At 40.7% G+C, this 21,912-nt stretch overlaps 1 non-coding gene across 1 annotated transcript; it reads left to right on the forward strand.

Annotated features, from left to right (window-relative positions):
* The first annotated feature begins 6,366 nt into the window (after positions 1 to 6,366).
* Positions 6,367 to 6,497, forward strand: LOC123460513. The gene has a single exon (XR_006637061.1). It is a non-coding gene; the product is annotated as a small nucleolar RNA SNORA44 (small nucleolar RNA).
* Positions 6,498 to 21,912: the final 15,415 nt, after the last annotated feature.

The following is a 21,912-nucleotide window of genomic DNA, read 5'->3' on the forward strand; positions in this document are numbered from 1 at the left end:
ACCCGTTTTAAAATAAAATGTAACTTAAATGGATTCAGATAATGTATAAAGTGAAGAAGTTGCACTTAAAATTTGTTCTCCAGTACCACCTACTAACATTTTAGTAACACTTGTTTGTTGTTTGTGTTTTTCAAGATAGGGTCTTACTCTGGCCCAGGCTGACCTGGAACTATGTAGTCTCTCGGTGGCCTAGGACTCAAGGCAATCTTCCTACCTCTGCCTCCTGAGGGCTGAGATTAAAGGCGCCTGGCTTTGTTAACACTTTCTGACATTAAATTTAGGAATGAATATTAGAGTCCCTGCAAAATGTATATGTTGGAACTCCTAACTCCAAATGTGATGGTTTTTGGAGATGGGAGCTTGGGGGATAGTTGGAGTTGGATTGGGTCATAAGGGTAGAGATGTCATGATGGGGCTAAAGGCACCATGAAAACAGAAAGGATCATGCTTCCTTTTGTACCAAGAAAGTGGCTGACTCTAAGCCAGAAAGAGAACCCTACCAGGGACCTTAAATAGGCCAGCACTTTGATCTTGTACTTCCTGGCCTCTAGCCCTTGAGAAGCAAATTTGCCTACTCTTGCTTAAGCCACGTAGTTTTTGGTACTTTTTTTTGTGGTAGTCTAAGATATATACCAAATTTTTCTCTCTTGAATAGAGGGAGTTATCAGCTTACATTATCTAGATGGAACACTAAAATGAAAAGCTGAAGATTACTTGCATTATTTAAACAATCACAGATTCATCAAAATTCTAACCATAAGTCTATATACTTTTAAAAATGACTTTTAAAAACTTAGCACTTGCTACCTCTTGGAGGTTGTTCTAACAATGTTTACATTCTTAGTGTTATGCACCTGAGAATACTTTAGACATATGTCCCGTTTTAAAACTTTTTTTATTGTCCCATTTGACTTCACAGCAAGTCTGTTGCATTCTTACCATTATAGTCATCTACATTGTACAGCTGAGGAAACTTGGATGCAGAGAGAGTATTTCATAACGTATAAGTTAAGAACCACAAGTAAAATCTAGGCTTACTTAAGTTTGGTGCCTTAGTTCTTTTTCATTTATTATGGAATATTGCCCTGCCCACCCCTGAAATAACAATAACTGTATTTATTGAGCACCAGCTATGTGCCAGGTACTGTTGTACTCATGGATTGGCAGATAAAATTAAAATAACTCCTCTTTCAAGGAGCATATATTCAAGCAGAGGGACACATGGACAGGCAAAACACAGATGTGTATGTGTAAAACCACATGGAGTCAGTATATGCTAAAAAGAAAAATGAAAGGAATACAGCAAAAGGGTGATGAGCTTTTTACTATTGGTTGGTGAGAGAAGGCTGATTAAAAGGAATTTGAAGCATAGACTTAACTAACGTGCAGAAGCCAGCCTTGTAGACATCTGGGGAAGAACTTAATATGGATGTCTATAATGCATTTAGTTAGTGTCTATGTAATGTGCACTGCCAAATGGCAACACATGAATACACTTTGAGGAAGTAGCAGAAAGGAAATAGGGAGGGTCAAGACATGGCCAGGTAGCTAATGTGGCTTTAGAGAATGAGTTAATAGAAGAGTTGTAGATGAGGACACAGGGAAATAGTAAAAACTTTGGATTGTATTCTGAGTGAGTCAGAGAGTAGAGGTGTGGCAAACACCAAGCTGTGTTAACCAGAAGTCCCAAGAGGGAATGCCATTTATCTTCACTGTGGGAAAATACTATTGGTCCACAAGAGACAATCCCTTCAAGGTCTGCCTCAGAAGGAGAAGGCTACTTGCTAAGGCTGTGCCACACCCTCCTGAGAATGTACCATACTCATGAATGATTAAGAAGCCTGGCCATTTTAACACAACTTGGTACAATTATAAGGGATCATTGTAGCTCTAAAGGCCAAGATGTGGTTGGCAGAGGCAACCATCAATTCTACATAAGCATTTGACTTCTCTATTAACCCTGTCTTGATTCTTTCTCCAACCCATAAATGTTTATCCCAAAAACATGCTTTTAAAAATCTTTCATGCTTGCTATAGTATCCCTAAGTCTGCCCTTAATGATATACCTCCTCCAGCAAGGCTCCACTTCCCAGATTGCTACCAGCTGGGGACCTTGCCTTCAAAACACACGAATTTATGGAGGACAATTAATTCAGAGCACCACATTACACCCCTGGCTGCCATAAACTGATGTCCACCCATGATGTAATATGCATTCAATCCAACTTTTAAAATCTCCATAGTTTTGATCAATCCTAACAAACATCACCTTAGTCAAAGCTCTCTTAACTGTGAGCCTATAAAACTAAAAACACATTATGGCACAGAGTTCACATTCACACTGCAAAAGATGGCATTTCAAGGAAACATTTAACTAGTGTAAGATATGAAACAAACAGGGCCAACATCAAATCCTGTAGCTCTAAGCCTAACATCTAGAATCAATGATGAAATCCCTGGGGTTCCAATTCTTCCCCTCCAGTTAGGATACTTACAGCTGGGAGTTGGGAGTGGTATCTCCAACATAAGCCAGCAGCTCACCTTGACAACCACCCCATAGTCCTGGCATCTCCCAAACCATCCTGGGGTTTCCACTGTAAACCATAGTTGTATCCTCATGGCTCCATTGGGTCTCCATATAGAGACTCCAAAAACCATGCCTCACATTGCTCAGTGGTCATTGCCAATGACCTTTTCTTTCCTGTATTTTTTTGGGGGGTGTGGGGAGCGGGCAGGGTCTTACCTATCCCAAGCTGACCTAGAATTCACTATGTCATCTCAGAGTGGCCTCATACTTGGTGATCCTCCTGACTTTTGCCTCGGTTACTGGGATAAAAGACATCTGCCACCATGCCCAGCCTCTTTCCTGCATTTGTTATACTTCCATAGTAACATGTAGGCTACCAAATTGTTAATTATAGGGGGAATAAAGCCAATTTAGAAGAACAGGAGAACTCCTTCAGCACTGAGGCCCCTACTTTCAAGAGTCAGCACTCTTCCTACTGTCCCAATGTAGAATAGCTGGTCCAATCTCAATGGTGGTGATCTCTCAAACAATTGAAGCTGAACCAGAGCTGCTAGCCCCTGCCTAAACTTTTTTTTTCCTGTGCTATATATTTCTGCTCACACCAATCCATTTCTTCTAAACTCAGCACTGTTCAAGTTCTCATGACATGGGCAGAACACAGCTAGCCTCTGATACAAACTACCTCTATCCCAATCTGGACAAAGCTCATTTTTCCTTTCATAAGCCAAGCATACACAGACCACAATTCTTTCTGCATTTAGGGCTCTCAGACTCTGATCAGAATAGTCCAACAAATTCTCCTTACAACTTTAAGTTATCTTTTTGTCCAAAGTTTCTAAATCCCTCCACATACCTCCTACAAATCAGTTCCAAACAACCAAAACCACACAGTCAAATTTCTAGCAGCTCCCTACTCCTCTGTTACCAATTTTCTGTTGAAGTTACCTTTGTATTGCTGGGATAAAGCACCCAACCAAAAGCTGCTGATGGGAGGAAAGTATTTATTTTGGCTTACAACCTGGAAAAGAAGTTTTTTGATGGCAAGGAAAAGATGGTAGAGCAGAGGCTGGACATTACCTTATTTCCAATATTAGGTGCACAACAGTAGCAGAAGAATAAGATGAACTCTAGAAAGGTAGATCTGACTATAATACCCCTAAGCTTGCCCTCAACAAAACACCTCCTCCCACAAGGCTCCACCTCCCAGATGGCCGCCAGCTGGGAACCAAGCGTTCAGAACACATAAGTTTATGGAGAATGCATGATTCAAACCACCAGAGAGAGCAAAAGATACTTTATTTTGAGCCAAATAGGAGTGACTGTGACCTGGGGACACAGATTCAAATTGTCCTAAACTATATGTTCTATCATGAAAGCAGTTACATAAACTTTTTTTTGTTGTCTTTCTTTCTTTCTTTCTTTTTTTTTTTTTTTTTTTTTTTTGAGGTAGGGTCTTACTCTAGCTCAGGCTGATGTGAAATTCACTCTGTAGTCTCAGGGGGGCCTCAAACTCACTGCAACCCCCCTACCTCTGCTTCCTAAGTGCTGGGATTAAAGGCATGTGCCACCATGCCTAGCCTTACAATAAACTTTTTAAAGTTATGTAACAGAACAAAGGAAAGCCATAAATCAACTCATTTGCTCATTATATTGGTGCTCACCAGCTTGGCAGTTTACAGCTGTGTGGAAACTCTGTTGCAGGTTTTAGAACAGCTGTTCTAAAACAGAGGTGGACAATGAATGGCTTCCTAAAGAACTAAGACAGTTTAGATAATTTTGGCTGTACACCTAAAACATTTCAACTCTCATATCACAAAATTCTGATCAGCCAATCATCTTTGTAGAATCTTTAACATAGATGTAGCTGGTTTCCTGGAACTTTCTACTGTATTAGACCTCAATAATTTTTTTTATGCTGGGTGTGTTGGCACACACCTTTAATCCCAGCACTTGGCAGGCTCAGTCAGGTAGGAGGATTGCTGTGAGTTTGAGGCCACCCTGAGACTACAGAGTGAATTCCAGGTTAGCCTTGACTAGAGCAAGACCCTACTTCAAAAAACAAACAAAGAAAAATTATTATTTCCTTAGCTACTGAGTCCCAAGATCAATTTTCTATTTCTTGGAATGAATGACAGTGGACCTTAAGAAATACAAACCGGGCTGGAGAGATGGCTTAGCGGTTAAGCGCTTGCCTGTGAAGCCTAAGGACCCCGGTTCAAGGCTCGGTTCCCCAGGTCCCACGTTAGCCAGATGCACAAGGGGGCGCACGCGTCTGGAGTTTGTTTGCAGAGGCTGGAAGCCCTGGCACGCCCATTCTCTCTCTCTCCCTCTATCTGTCTCTCTGTGTCTGTCGCTCTCAAATAAATAAATAAATAAATAAATAAATTTAAAAAAAAGAAAAGAAAAGAAATACAACCCAAGCTGGAGAGATGGCTTAGCTGTTAAAACATTTGCCTGCAAAGCCAAAGGACCCAGGTTCAACTTCCCAGGACTCACACAAGCTAGATGCACAAGGAGGCACACACATCTGGAGTTCATTTGCAGTGGCTGGAGGCCCTGGCATGCCCATTCTTTCTCTCTCTCTACCTGCCTATTTTTGTATATATCTTTCTGTCTCTCTCAAATAAGTACATAAAAATTACATATAACATACATATATATATATATATATACATATATATATATATATATATATATATATATATATATATATCTCCCCTATTCTCTTGAAAGGTTTCATTATATCATGCTAACTCTTAAGTGTGTTACAGATTTGGAAAAGCTATATGGTGGAACACTTAAAGAGTATGAACTAAGGCATCCTGTGTGTGGGGGAAAATGGCACTTTGAGATGTCATAAGGTAGTTGAGTTAAAAAAAAAAGGCCAATGCCAGGAGTAGACTACTTCCCTATTAGCTGTTCGCCAATGAAGCCCCTGAGGGCTCCCCACACACAATGTGGTCTATTTCCATTGATGTTGTTTGCATGCTAACACTAGATGGTAAGACTCTATTGCTAAAAGCACCAAATACTTTCCTTGTAGGACATGGAGAAATCAGTGTAGGAATGATCTGGAAGCTCCCTTCCAATAGCTGGTATTGATAATGCCTAAAGGCATTATGTAGCCTGCTGGTAGACAATTGTCACCAACATTTCTTCTCAGCTATGAATCCCATAGTTACATTATCAAATTGCCAGGCAACATGTGGCCTCTGGTGCAACAGTGGCATGACTGCTATGAATTCAACCAACTATTCTCTGCTTGGATTTAATCCCTCTACACAGGGGGGAATTCATGTTTACTACTGTAAGCCTGGGGGGGGGGGACCCTGTGAATGAGGAAATCATAGGGCCCAGTGAGAAGAGCACTGGTATGGTTTTGTTAAACAGGTATGATGTGCCTGACAAATTGCTTTCTACATATTTCATGTCCATATGATATTGCTGTTGTTAGCAAGAGTCAAGGTAGGCTGGTGTTGGGCAGTGGTTACTGCAGAGCCTAATAATCAGTCAAACTGCTGAGAGTAAATGTCAGTTACTGTGGCTCAGAAAAGATTGTATCTTACATCTTCTCAAGATATGCCCCAGGGCTGGAGAGATGGTTTAGCGGTTAAGCTCTTGCCTGTGAAGCCTAAGGATCCCGGTTCAAGGCTCAATTCCTCAGGACCCACGTTAGCCAGATGCACAAGGGGGCTCATGCATCTGGAGTTCGTTTGCAGTAGCTGGAAGCCCTGGCATGCCCATTCATTCTCTCTCTATCTCTATCTGCCTCTTTCTCTCTGTCGCTCTCAAATAAATAAAAATAAACAAAAAATTTAAAAAAAAGAAATGCCCCCAAACAGCATGTTTCCAACTGCTGTGGCTGTTTATGGTCATGAGATCTCCAACTGCATGCTAGAGAAACCTGAAGAGACTTTGACAGCTCAGGTCAACACAGCACTTGTGGCTGCCACTTGCCTTTCCTATAAAGCAACAGGACTTGTCTGGAAGCCTGCCACCTGAGACAGGTTGTCCCCAAGTTTCTTGGCAAAAGTCTGAAGAGCCTAACATCCCTGTTTCCTGGATTTTAGACCAAGAGCTGTATAATCGGTAAAATGTGGCCCACATCTGATCATTACCCTACAGTTGGGAAGAAACTTCAGAAAAAGCAGGCAAAAGGACAGCTGTCAGCAGAAATGTTCAGCTAACAGGATATTTGAGTTGTACCTGCAACTGTCTGTTGGTGGATCAATAAAGACTTTGGTAGCATCTTCTCCCTCAAAAAAAAAAAAAAAAGAAAAAGAAAGGAAGAAAGAAAGAAAAAGAAATGCCACATAATAAAGGATCAAGAGGAGCCTGGATCTGAGGAGAGTGGCAGTGAGAAGTTAGTATACTCTGGAGCATAACTTCTCTTTCCTCTTATTTTTTTCTCATGTGTATGTGTGTGTGTGTGTGTGTGTGTGTGTGTGTGTGTGTGTGTGTGTGTGTGGTTACAGAGGATTAACCCCAAAACCCTGCATATGTAATGTAAGACCTCTATGACTGGGCTATGTATATCATCATATGACTTTGAGACAAAGTCTTGCCAAGTTGACCAAGCTGTCTTTGAACTCACTGTGCAGCTCACACAGGCCTTAAGCTTGTGTCCTTCTGCTTCAGTCTTCTTCAATAGATGGGATTCTATGTCTGGCACAAGCCTGGCTTAATTTCTCTTTCCTAACAGATTTAGAATGTCTATGCCAAGTAGTATGCTAAGCATTTTCCCAGTATCACCCCTAATCTTCATTTAAAAATCTCACTTTTATGCTGAGAAGAAGTGACAGTGGAGTGTTCTGCACTAAGTGAAACATCTCTATCACACCCTTCAAGGCTCAGGGACCATTGTGGAAGAGGTGGTGGAGAAAATGTAAGAGCCAAAGGAGGGGGAAGAGTGCTCACATTACTCTTCCAGACACAAAGTGGCAATGGAAGACCTCACAGTGGCTGATGCTATCTATATAAGACCTGCATAATAGGAGGGAAAAAAGTGCTGACATCAAAGTAGAATAGAGATTAGTTGGAAAGAAGGAATTCAGTGGAGTGGAGATTCAGGAATGTAAAAAGGGAGGACATTGGGAGGTGGCTAAGATCATGGTGTATTGCATAAATGTATGGGACTTGTCAATAAAAAGTTATAAATTTTTTTAATTTTGGTTTTTTTTTTAAATTTATTTGAGAGTGACAGAGAGAGATAGAGGAAGAGAGAGAAAGAGAGAATGTGCGCACCAGGGCCTCCAGCCACTGTAAACGAACTCCAGATGCATGCGCCCCCTTGCACATCTGGCTTACATGGGTCCTGGGGAATGGAGCCTTGAACCAGGGTCCTTAGGCTTAAACAGCCAAGCCCTTAACTACTGAGCCATCTCTCCAGCCCTACCAAATTTTTTAAAAGTATAACAAGGAAAAAAAAATAATCTAATTTTTGTATGGTGTAACTGAAACACAAACAACAGGTATGCAGTGAGTTTTAGGTTCAGTCTAAGGTTTGTGGGATGTTGTTTTCTCCCTTTCCTCTCCTTCCTTTCTTTCTTTCTTCCTTCCTTCCTTCCTTCCTTCCTTCCTTCCTTCCTTCCTTCCTTCCTTCCTTCCTTCCTTCCTTCCTTCCTTTCTTCCTTCCTTCCTTCCTCCCTCTCTCCCTCCCTCCCTCCTTCTTTCTCTCTCCCTCTCTTTCTTTCCTTCTTTCTTTCTTTCTTTCTTTCTTTCTTTCTTTCTTTCTTTCTTTCTTTCTTTCTTTCTTTCTTTCTTTCTTTCTTTCTTTCTTTCTTTCTAGGTAGGGTCTCACTCTAGCCTCTGTAGTTCCAGGCTGGCCTCAAACTCACAGTGATCCTCCTACCTCTGCCTCTTGAGTGCTGGGATTAAAGGTGTGCACCACCACACACAGCTGGTTTGTTGGATTTTAAGACCCATTATTATTATTATTATTATTATTATTATTATTATTATTATCATTTTTTAGTTTTTTGAGGTAGGGTCTCACTCACTGTAGCCCATGCTGACCTGGAGTTTACTCTGTATTCTCAGGGTAACCTTGAACTCATGGTAATCCTCCTACCTCTACCACTCAAGCGCTGGGATAAAATGTTTGTGCTACCACACCCAGCAAAACCTATTTCATTCATTTGTTTTTTTCTTTTCTTTATTTTTGTTTTTATTTTATTTTATTTATTTATTTGAGAGCGACAGACACAGAGAGAAAGACAGATAGAGGGAGAGAGAGAATGGGCGCGCCAGGGCTTCCAGCCTCTGCAAACGAACTCCAGATGCGTGCGCCCCCTTGTGCATCTGGCTAACGTGGGACCTGGGGAACGGAGCCTCGAACCGGGGTCCTTAGGCTTCACAGGCAAGCGCTTAACCGCTAAGCCATCTCTCCAGCCCTATTTTTGTTTTTTTTTTTGAGATAGGGTCTCACTCTACTTCAAGCTGAGCTGGAATTCACAATATAGTCTCAGGGTGACCTTGAACTCACAGCAATCCTCCTAACTCTGCCTCCTGAGTGCTGGAATTAAAGGTGTATGCCACCACGCTGGGCTTGTTTTTCTTTTATTTTCTCTTCTCTTCTTTTATTTTCTCTTCTCTTCTCCTCACCTCTCCTCTCTTCTTTTTTCTTGATTTTTATTTGTAAGGAGATAGAGTGGGAAATGACAGAGTGAGAGAGAGAGAGAGAATGGGTGCACCAGGGCCTCTAGCCACTGTAAATGAACTCCAGATGCGTGTGCCCCCTTGCACATCTGGCTTACATGGGTACTGGGGAATCGAAACTTGGTCCTCAGGCTTTGCAGGCAAGCACCTTAACCGTTGAGCAATCTCCCCAGCCCTTAAGACCTATTTTTGTCTTGCTACATTGCATAAACTGATATACTATAATATAAAATCTGCCATGAGAATTCATTAGTTCAGATATAACTTACAGGCTAAAAAAACTTTTATAAATACTATGATCAAGAATCCTTCACTTTGCATTACAGTTTCTGATCTTAGTAATATTAATTCTGCAATTGACTAGGAAAATCTATGCACTGCTGAAATAAATTCAGAAGAAAAAATACCTCTTATGATTACGGCACCTGCTTCCTGTGTGATCTTTTCAAAGACAGTTTAAAAATTAGTTCAATTAAATCCAGTTTGAGTGCAATTTTCCTTATAAATATAATGCCATGCATATGAATTTTCTAATGGAACATTCTGGTTACACAATATATTTTGGTCAAATATGCCTGGTTTTATTTATTTATGTTGTAATAATAACATAAAAGGACATAATAAAAACAGAAACCATTTGCCTTTCTTTTTTTAATTTTAATTTTTATTTATTTATTTATTTTTGGAACTGCAAGCTGTCTGGAATTATTTTAATTTCCCAGGATGACAAGTCAGTGAGCAGTTTCAGGTGCCCACCTCTGGGGAGACTGTGGCTCGAGTTTGTCTGCAAGTCTGCCATCTGTGGGCAAATCCCTTGGTGTTTGTTCTGGATCTGTTTGCTGCTAGCTCCTTCATTTCCAGACTCTTTTTACACATGGAAAGGGGATGAGAAATCCATTCTGGCTACTTCTGGCTGAGAGGGAGTGTCGTGGGGAGGGCTGGGAGTGACTAGAGGAGCAGCAGCATCTTTATCTTATCTCAGGTAGTAAAGCAAGTGACGGCATGAGACATTCCAGAAGAAATCCCAGCACTTGGGAGGCAGAGGTAGGAGGATCGCCATGAGTTCGAGGTCAGCCTGAGCCATTTGCCTTTCTTTCCAGACATTATTTCTAGAACTTTTTTTTTTAATTGCTATTTAAGTACCTAACATCCCTTTAAAAATTAGATCTTTTCACTGGATGTGGTGGCACATGCCTTTAATCCCAGCACTTGGAAGGCAGAGATAGGAGAGGATCACCATGAGTTCAAGGCCACCCTGAGACAACATGGTGAATTCCAGGTCAGCTTGTGGTAGAGTGAGGTCCTACCTGGGGGGGGGGAAAACTTAGAACTTTTCAAAACTTACAGAAATAGAGCTTAGGGGCTGGAGACATGGTTTAGCAGTTTAAGTCACTTGCTTTTTTTTAAAAAAATTTTTGTGTCTATTTTTATTTATTTATTTGAGAGCAACAGACAGAGAGAGGGAAAGGCAGAGAGAGAGAGAGAGAAAGACAGACAGAGAAAGAGAGAGGGAGAGAGGGAGAGAATGGGTGCACCAGGGCCTCCAGCCACTGCAAATGAACTCCAGATGCATGCGCCCCGTTGTGCATCTGGCTAACGTGGGTCCTGGGGAATCAAGCCTCAAACCGGGGTCCTTAGGCTTCACAGGCAAGTGCTTAACTGCTAAGCCATCTTTCCAGCCCAAGTCACTTGCTTTTGAAGTCTAAGGAACCAGGTTTGATCCCCCAGTTCCCACATAAGCCAGATGCACATGGTGGCAAATGTGTCTGGAGTTCATTTGCAGGAGCTAGAGGCCCTGGCATGCCCATTTTCTCTCTCATAAATAAAAAATAAAATATAAAAAATAAGAAATAGAGCTTAGGATATAATTTAGGATTCAATCCTTTGGAAATACATTATATAAGTATATACTTTTTTTTTCAGATTCATTTTCATCTTTTCTACCTCCCCTCAAAAAGTACACCATTTTGAAAATTCCATTTTAAATTAGTGATATGTTAGATATACGAGTTACCTTTACTACTGCACCTGGCTTCCAAACAGTATGACCGAGAAATCAACCAGTGAGCAGCTCTGGTATCTACAATGAGCATACTGCCTCTTCAAAGGCTATGACGATACCTAAAAAAGAAGATTTCACTGAATTTCAGATAACATGAATTACATGATATATTATTATTTCATGTACTAACAAAAAGTAATATCACCAATTGAATAAATAATCTTCAATATGTAAGCTATCATTGATTTTAAGATGCTTCTTGGTTTCAGAAAAGTTAATAAGCTGAAAAATATACACTTTATACTTTCTTTTTCAATTGGACAACTTCCATAGTTGTAAACAATATCCCATGGTAATTCCCTCCCCCCCCTTCCCCTTGGAAATTCCACTCTCCATCATATCCCCTCCCTCTCTCAATCAGTCTCTCTTTTATTTTGATGTTATCATATTTCCCTCCTATTATGATGGTCTTGTGTAGATATTGTCAGGCACTGTGAGGTCATGGATATCCAGGCCATTTTGTGTCTGGAGGAGCACATTGTAAGGAGTCTTACCCTTCTTTTGTCTCTTACATTTTTTCTGCCACCTCTTCTGCAATGGACCCTGAGCCTTGGGAGGTGTCATAGAGATATTTCAGTGCTAAGAATTCCTCTGTCACTTCTTCTTAGCACTATGGTGCCTTCTGAGTCATCCCAAGGTCACTGCCATCTGAAAAGAGAAGCTTCTCTAAAGAAAAGTAAGAGTAGCATTAATATATGGGTAAGAACATTAAGAGAATGCTTACTAGGAAGTTTGATGAGCATAGTATATACATTTAGCCAGACACCAGCAGACATTACACCCCCTAGGGCTCATGACTACCCCTGTTGTACATTTCCAATACCAATGGAGTGGGCCTCCAGTCCATTGAGAGCAGTTGGTTTTCCCCATAACAGACATGCCACTATTGCACCCATTGGTGCATTCGGCCTAGCTGACCAAATTTAAGGTTTTCAGTGTCCACTGTTGAGTATCTTCACTGGTGATTTCTTTCTCTCTCCCATTAAACTGCATGCATGCAGTGTAGCTTTTTCCAGATTTCTGTCAGCTGGTCTACATAAAGGAGGTTTTCAGCACAGTTTCAGCAGGATTTCTCAGTGACCTTGCAGCTCAAGTATGTGGTGTCTTCAGCAATAGGGTTTTATCATCTGTTCCTGGTGGGAAACCAAGGGCCTCAGAAATGGCCTGTAATGTTTTGGGGGCATCGGGGACCTCCCTGGCCAACAACTCATTGGAAGGTATCCCATCTCTGGCACTGAAAATTTTCTAGTAACAATCTATGGCTCCTGAGTGTTCCATTATCCAAAAAAGTAGGTTTCCATATGACTATATCCTCTTCGATTTTGATTAGCCCTCCTTCCACCTTTCCCTTACTCTATATCTTCCCCTGACCTCACTTAGGCCTTTTCACCCCAATTAATCTGCTTTTCTACTTACATATATACAATACCACCCTATTAATACACTCCTTTTTTTTTTTTTTTTTCGAGGTAGAGTCTCACTCTAGCCCAGGCTGACCTGGAATTCACTATGGAGTCTCAGGGTGGCCTCGAACTCACAGCAATCCTCCTACCTCTGCCTCTCAAGTGCTGGGATTAAAGGCATGCACCACCATGCCCAGCTCCCTCCCTTTCTATCTTGCTGGCTTCTGCTACTGAGTTTTATTCCTACTCACATAGAAGTCCAATCATTTGTAGCTAGGATCCACATATGAGAGTATACTTTTTTTTTTTTTTTTTGAGAGTGACAGAGACAGAAAGAGGCAGATAGAGAGAGAGAGAGAGAGAATGGGCGCGCCAGGGCTTCCAGCCACTGCAAACGAACTCCAGACGCGTGCGCCCCCTTGTGCATCTGGATAACGTGGGTCCTGGAGAATCGAGCCTCGAACCGGGGTCATTAGGCTTCACAGGCAAGCTCTTAACCACTAAGTCATCTCTCCAGCCCAAGAGTATACTTTTTTTTTGGTTTTTCAAGGTAGGGTCTCACTCTAGCTCAGCATTTTATACATGTTTACTGATTTGTAAGCAGAGAGAGAGAGAGAGAGAGAGAGAGAGAATGGATGTATCAGGGCCTCCAGCCACTGCAAACAATCTCCAGTTGCATGCACCCCTTTTGTGCATCTGGGTTTACGTAAGTACTGGGGAATCAAACTCCTCTAGTCATTAGGTTTTGAAGGCAATTGCCTCAACCACTAAACAATTTTTCCAGGCCAAAGTCTACATTTTATCATTGATAACATTCAAGAACTAAAAATAGATTCTGAGCCTACAACTCCATTAGATGGGAGAGGGGATAAGCAAACCAAAAAAATAATTATAAGAATAAGAAAACCCCTATTAAAATCACAGAAGTGAAAACTATTATATATTTGTGAGGAGGCTTCCTAACTACAAACAAGAGACAAGCTTAAAATAATACTTTCATAATATGGTACATCTAGATTATATAAGCCTCAAAAAAAAAAAAAAAACCACATGGAGATGTTTGGTGCATAGTGTTTATGAACATTGAGCATGCCATGATAAAATAGTGCACAGACTGACAAAACTGTTTGAGGACCAATTAAGAACTAAACTATGAATCCACATATAACTGGAGTGATAAACTAATCTTGTTTAAGCCCATAAGAAGAACTGATTATTCAAAAGGCATTTTAGAAAAAAAAATCATGAAAGCTACTGAAAAAATGAATTGAAGGACTGAAAAAAGAAACTGTTCCATGAACTTTTTTTTCAAGGTAGGGTCTCACTCTAGCCCAGGCTAAGCTGGAATTCACTATGCAGTCTCAGGGTGGCCTCCAACTCATGTTGATCCACCTACCTCTGCCTAAGGAGTGCTGGGATACAAGGCTTGCCGCCACCACGCCCAGCTTCCATGAACTTTTGAGGAGACGTAGAGTAACGTCTGTTCACCATAGACAGAGAGAGCACAAACAGGCCAAAGTGGATTCTACCCAGGTCCACTGGTTGAACCTGAGTGTTTATTGGGGTTACTCTTACGAACATAGGTGACTCATAAGCAGCCACACCAAGAGGACCTACCTCAGTCAGTAGTTTACATCTTATTTAGTCGTGGCTGGAGTCCTAGGGAGATGAGTGAACACATAAGGATCACAGGAGCCTCGTGAGTCTCATAGCCCTTTTCCCTTCTTCCACTAGGGAATATTAGTAGATCCGATTTCATGAGGGTTGTCTGCATGTCATCATAGCTGCTCTGCTTCAAGATGACAATGATTGTGTCTTGCCCTGAAAAAATAGCTACATTGCAGATGCTAATCAAAGATGATTTGGGCTGGAGAGATGGCTTAGCAGTTAAGGCACTTGCCTGCTAGCCTAGAGACCCAGGTTCAATTCCCCAGTACCACATAAGCCAGATGCACAAGGTGGTGCATGCATCTGGAATTCGTTTGCAGTAGCTACAGGTCCTGGTGTACCCATTCTCTCCCTCCTTCTCTCTCTTCCCTCCAATAAGTATATATATTTTTTAAAGATGACCATTATTCATTAGGGAATCATGGACACTAGTGTTACAGAAATGGTTCGAGATTAAACATGCATTTCTAAGAAGGAGCCCAACTTACTTATTTAGCACAATTCCATGGGTGGAAGAATGCGAGAGTGAAGCCATGACTCATCTCTGAGTTGTCAAACACATACAGAAGTGATCGTTGAGAACACAATTTCTTTTTCTTTTTCTTTTTTAAATTTTTATTAGCATTTTCCATGATTATAAAAAAAAATCCCATGGTAATTCCCTCCCTACCCCCCCCCCACACTTTCCCTTTGAGAACAAAATTTCTTAAAGGAGCTAGTTTAGAGAAATCTAGCAAAGGGCAATGCCCTAGTAAAAAACTTTGGTGCTTGAAAATACTGAAGCATAAAAGCCTACTACATGGGGGCTGGAGAGATTGCTCAATGGTTAAATTGCTTGCTTGCAAAGTCTAATGGCTAGGTTCAATTCACTAGTACCCATGTAAAGCCAGATACACAAAGCAGTGTATGCATCTGGAATTCATTTGCAGGGGCAAGAGCCCTAGCATGCCCATTATCTTTCTTTTCCTGTAGATAAATAAATGAAAAGATTTAAAAGATGCCACATAAAAAGAAGTTATAGGTGACTATACTCAAAATACACTATGCATATTTATGAAATTATAAAAAATATGTTGTTGTTGTTTTGGTTTTTCAAGGTAGGGTCTCACTCTAGCTCAGGAATTCACTCAGTAGTCTCAGGGTGGCCTTGAGCTCATGTCAATCTTCCTACCTCTGTCTCCCAAGTGCTGGGATTAAAGGCATGCACCACTATGCCTAGCTGTTAATTGATTTTGGGATTTTTTTTTTTTTTTTTTTTTGAGGCAGGGTTTCAGTCTAGCTCAGGCTGGCCTGGAATTCACTATGTAGTCTGAGGCTGGCCTCGAACTCATAGTTTTCCTCCTGCCTCTCAAATTCTGGGATTAAAGGCGTGTACCACCATGCCCAGCCAGGAGATTTGTTATAAGTATCAGCTCACAGAATTATGCAGGCAGGTCCTATAAGCTGTTGTTTGAAAGTTGGAGACTCAGGAAAGTGGGTGGTGGTACAGTTCTAAGGACCTTCATTCAATGAGCTGATGTTCAGATTCTGGTCCATGTCTGAAGTCCTGGGAACAAGGAGCAAAGAGAAGATCCGTTTGAAGCCAGCCTGGGAGTACAGAGTGAGTTCCAGATCTTCCTGGGCTAGTGTGAGACCCTACCTCAGAAACAAACAAATAAAAAACAAAAAACAAAATCATGATGGATGGCTTCTTTTAAATTTAGTTATATATGAACTAATTAGAACTAATTACTTTGATGTCATTATATATTTGTAAAGTGTAGATTTTGATGACCCTTCTACCAGCAGAGGTCAGCACTGAAAGAAAATTTATTTTTATTTCACAAAAATGAAAGGAGGGCTGAGAAATGGCTTAGTGGTTTAAGTGCTTGCCTTTGAAGCCTAAGGATCCTGGTTCAAGGCTCGATTCCCCAGGTCCCAGTTAGCCAGATGCACAAGGGGGCACACGCGTCTGGAGTTCGTTTGCAGTGGCTGGAGGCCCTGGCGCACCCATTTTCTCTCTCTATCTTCCTCTTTCTTTCTCTATCCATTGCTTTCAAATAAATAAATAAACATAAACAAAAAAATTTTTAAGAAAGAACACAGCTTCTGTTTGTATTCTGTGTGCTATTGTTGTTGTTCATATGTGTTGTTGCCTCTCTGTGTTATGTGTGTCTGTATGTGAAAAACTATTTACATCTTGCTAGTATTGATGGTTCTAACTTGCCAGCTGTAGAGTCACACAACTGTGCTCATCTCCATAGTAACCATTTCTAAGATAAATGCACTCCTGAAAAATAGTCTGTAATAGGCTATTACCCATTTTGTAGGTTTCCATTGTGGCAGCAAAAAATATTTAGAAAACCTTAATTCATTCCTTAGCTTACAAAAGCAGAGACAACAAACAAATCTAAGCCTGCAAAGAAAAGAAAATATGGTGTAGTGTGCTTTGGATTTTTTTTTTTTTTTTTTTCTGGGTGGAGAGTCATTTTGTTTAGCCTGCAACTCACTGCATAGCTCAGGTGGACCTAAAGCTTGACAATCTTCCTGCCTCAGCCTCTCAGGTGCTGAGATTACCAACAGGTGTGTACCATTAGGCCCAGCTGACTAAGTATGCTAACAATTTATACAATAAATTAAGTATTTCATACAGTCATTTTATTTATTACACTTCTCTCTAAATTCTTTGCCTCTCACATTTTGCTTTTTATCTGTATTGAGATTTCTTGTATATAAAATGAGCATAAAACAAGCTGGGCATGGCGGCACGTGCCTTTAATCCCAGTATTCAGGAGGTAGTGGTAGGAGGATTGCCATGAATGAGCACATCATGAGACTCCATAGTGAATTCCAGGCCAGCCTGGGCTAGAGTGAGACCCTACCTTGAAAAAAAATGAGCAAAAAACTATCCTCCCAGGCCTTTTTGAGCTCTAAAATCATATGATTTATTATATTTCCACTCAGTTGAACAATTATGAACAGAAAAGCAGGGGAAATATAAATATAAATTGATTCTTAAATCAAACTTTCCTCCTGCTAGTTTAGACAAAGAAGAGATTTAAAACTACTTTAGCAACTGCATAGTACTATAAATTCCAAATATTTTAGTCTGTTTTCTTCTATTAAAGTTGGCTGTATTTCCTTAAACATTACAATCTTGTTTTTGCAAGATAAGGACAGATTGAAAGGGTGAAGGGTTCTCAAATCAGGACCCCACTTTCTATAGACTTAAAAATACCCTACATGTGTACACACCTCTGCTGGGATTTCAATGTCAGATGCATCCAGGATCAGAAAGGCCCCTGAGACCCTTAAATGGACATGGTCAAAAAAGCGTCCACAGGATGCAGAACTGATGCTACTCGACACTCTTCAGTGCCTGGAAAGTGGGAAGCTAGTCCTTTCGTGTAATAGCCTGTGGCTCCCCGTCACCCCACCAGCCCCAGGGCTATCAAAGTTGTGCTCTGAGACTTGGACAGGGAGGAGGTAGGTCTTCTACTTCCTAAAGATAAGCTTCAGAAAATTTGCATCCACCTTCTGGACATAGGAACCCGACTAAAAGCAAGTTAAGGAAAGAAGGATTTATTCTGATTCACAATTTGAAGGAACAGTCCATGACTGCAAGAAAGGCGAGGAGGCAGCTGGTCACGTTGCATTTGTTGTCAGGGAGCAGAAAGAGATGAACGCTCAGCTTGTGTTCTCCTTTTATGCAGCCTGAGACTCCAGCGATGAGATATTCCCTAAATTTAAGGGTGTGACTTTTTTCCTCATACTAAAAACACAGATACACCCAGAAATTTGTCTCCTGGGTGGTTTCAAATCCTGTCAAATTGACTGATGAAGACTACTGCAGATACATTTAAAAAGCATTCCCTTGCAAGACATTGTTACTACATCCCTTGGCTGATATAAAGAAGGTTGGGAACTTTTAAAGGGTATAGAATTGTCATGAATGCCTATGAAATGTGGAATGGCATCCATAGATTTCTATTACGATGCCACAGAGCCCATGAGAAGGAGCTACTACTGTTGTTTGACTAAATGGATATGATCTGCTCATAAACTACTCCCTAAAAATTTATATCATGTTTATGCCCGTAGTTCAGTGCCTCACCGTTGGCCAGAGACATTTTTTTCTTTTTCAAGGTAAGGTGTCACTGACCTGAAATTCACCATGTAGTCTCAGGGTGGCCTCAAACTCATGGCAATCCTCATATCCTCTGCTTCATGAGTGCTGAGATTAAAGGCGTGCACCACCAATGCATAACCATTTCCTTGCTTGGAGACATTTCTTTTTACTGTAGGCTGTAGATACTGGGGAAACTCAGAACTCACCCAAGGGCTGAGAACAAGTGACTGTTGAGTACTCAGCATTAAAAAGACATTTCTAGCATGCCATTCAAGGCTCAGGGAACATTGTGGAATAGGAGGCAGAAAGAATGTTAGAACCATAGGATAGGAAAGAGTATTTTTGATCTATTTTCCACACATGACCTCATAGTGGCTATAGCTACCTCTGCAATATCTGCACAATATTGAGCCCATTGACATTTCAACATGAATGAGATGGAAAAAGGGAAAAATATAAGGGGGACTAGTTAGAAAGAAGTGATTCAGTGGAATTGGCGTGCAGGAGGGGGGGACAACAGAAGGCAATGGGAGAATGATCAAATTATAGTATCTTTACGTATGAAAAATTTCAACCTAAATAAAAGATGCCACTGAGGACATAAATCATCCCAAGTAAAACAAAACAAAAAAAAAAACAACCCTTTGTTTTTATGTCCATAAATTAGTCTGGATTTTGTACCATACAAGTCTAACTTAGTTATTGTCAATAGGATAAACAGATTGAGATGACTGTTCTTGTTTTGTCCTGACCACTATCAGACCACAAAGTACAGGTTCCCCTCTCAGAAGGACAATTAGTCTAAATTACTAAATATTGGAACTTTTAAAGAGATAGGTATATAACAAGGTTTTAATAATATATGGTATACATGGGGTTTTTTTTTTGTTTATTTTATTTATTTCTTTATTTGAGAGCAACAGAAGGAAAGAGACAAAGAGAGAGCAAGAGAATGGGCACATCAGTGGCCTCCAGCCACTGCAAACAAACTCCAGACACATGTGCCCCCTTGTGCATCTGGCTAACATGGGTCCTGGGGAATTGAGCCTCGAATCGGGGTCTTTAGGCTTTACAGGCATGCGTTTAACCACTAAGCCATTGCTCCAGCCCAAATAAAATATTTTTTAAAAATAGGTGGAAAGCAACTGAGAAAGACACTTGACTTTAACCTCTGGTCTCCACATACATTCACATACATGTTCATGCATACCTGCACACACACCTATGCTCACATACAAACACATACATACATGCACACTAAACATATCAAAAATTTACTGAATACAAAATACATGAAGAGTATATTAGTTAACTTTTTACCAGTAAAATTTTTCCAAAGCTGCTGCAAATATTACCAGCCCCCCCAAAATAAAATCTCTTTTACAACTTTTTTTGGAGGGGAAGGAGAGAGGGAGACAGAAAGAAAGGGAGGAAAAAAGGAAAAGACAGAAGGAAGGAGAGAGAGAATTACAAACCATTTACACTGGTTGAATCAAATGATTTCAGTTTTGTAATTTTCTTGTTATTTAGTATAAATATCTAGCAAATGTTTCATACTGAGAAAAAAAATAGCCATTAAAATCCCATGATTCTGAATACTATCTTAGTTTAAAATGTTTTAATTTCATTCTTTTGGTTAACTGGATTTTCTTCAGTTGTTTTTTCCTACACCCACATAGCAGCCAGACAGCTGTTTATATAATTCAATTCACAGTTCATAATCCAGTTTTCTAATATCAATATTGAACAGCAATGAGTAAGAATTACTATAGACAGAACAGGTAGCACAAGCCTGGTTGCCTTGTTCCTGTGAGTTCTAAAAGAACAAAGTACATAGAAGAAAGCAGAGCGATTATTCAGAAGGTGGATTATGTTTCTCCCTTTCTATTCCAGAGGCTCAGCACCTCGTGTGTTCTTCCTCCTCCTCCTCCTCCTCCTCCTCTTCTTCTTTTTTTTTTTGCTTCAATGATAGATTTCTTTTTTTAAAATTTTTTTTTCTCAATTTTTATTAATATTTTCCATGATTATAAAAAATATCCCATGGTAATACCCTCCCTCCCCCCCCACTCGCCCCTTTGAAATTCCATTCTCCATCATATCCCCTCCCCAGCTCAATCAGTCTCTCTTTTATTTTGATGTCATGATCCTTTCCTCCTCTTATGATGGTCTTATATAGGTAGTGTCAGGCACTATGAGGTCATGGATATCCAGGCCACTTTATGTCTGGATTCATCTGATTCTTGAAGATTCAAAAAAATTAGAAACCACTGCTCATACAGTCACGATATATGCTGTTAGCTGGGGTTCCACATGACAAAGAGATATGCATTTAGCAGGTAAATTCAAAGTTATTCTCTCTTTCTTTATCTTTCCCTTCCTCCTTTTTGCCCTCCTCCATCTCATCTATTTTTTTCAGTACTGACCATTGAACCCAGTCCTTGTATTAACTAGGCAAGCACTCCACCAACCCCTAACCTACATACATTCTTCTTTATGCCTTTTCTTGAATGGGGGCAGCTCAAGGTAGGGTCTCACTTTAGCCCAAGCTGACCTGGAATTCACTATGTAGTCTCAGGGTGGTCTTGAACTCCTGCCTCTGCCTCCTGAGTGCTGGGATTAAAGGCATGTGCCACCATATCCAGCTCCTTTATGCTTTTTTTAAAAAAAAATATTTTTAATCTATTTTATTTATTTATTTATTTATTTATTTGAGAGAGAGAGAGAAAGAAAGAGAGAGAGAAAGAGAGAGAATGGGCAAACCAGGGCTACCAGCCATTGCAAACAAACTCCAGATGCATGTGCCCCCTTGTGTATCTGGCTTACATGGGTCTTGGAGATTGAAACTGGGATCTTTTGGCTTTGTAGGCAAATGCCTTAATGGCTAAGCCATCTCTCCACCCCCTAAAAAATTATTCTTGTTTATTTATTTATTTTTGAGGTTTTTTTGAGGTAAGGTCTCACTCTAGCGCAGGCTGACCTGGAATTCACTATGGAGTCTCAGGGTGGCCTCGAACTCACTGCAATCCTCTTACCTCTGCCTCCCGAGTACTGGGATTAAAGGCATGCGCCACCATGCCCAGCTTATTTATTTATTTGAGAGCAACAGACAGAGAGAGAAAGAGGTAGGAAGATAGAGAATGGGTAAGCCAGGGCCTCCAGCCACTGCAAATGAACTCCAGATGCATGTTCCCTCTTGTGTATCTGGTTTATGTGGGTCCTGGGGAATCAAGCCTTGAACCCAGGTCCTTAGGCTTCACAGGCAAGCGCTCAGCCGCTAAGCCATCTCTCCAGCCCCATTATGCCTTTTTTATGTTTGAAAATGTTTATAATAAAAAGTTTTTTAAAGGCTGGGGGTATTAGCTCAGTTGAGCACCTGCCTTGCAAGCACAAGGACTTGCGTTTGATTCTCAGCATTCATATAAAGGCCAGTCAGGGTGGCTCATACCTGAAATCCTGGCACTGGGTAGACAGAGACAGGCAGTGTTCG

This window comes from Jaculus jaculus, chromosome 4, assembly GCF_020740685.1.
Source record: "Jaculus jaculus isolate mJacJac1 chromosome 4, mJacJac1.mat.Y.cur, whole genome shotgun sequence".
Lineage (NCBI taxonomy): Eukaryota > Metazoa > Chordata > Mammalia > Rodentia > Dipodidae > Jaculus > Jaculus jaculus.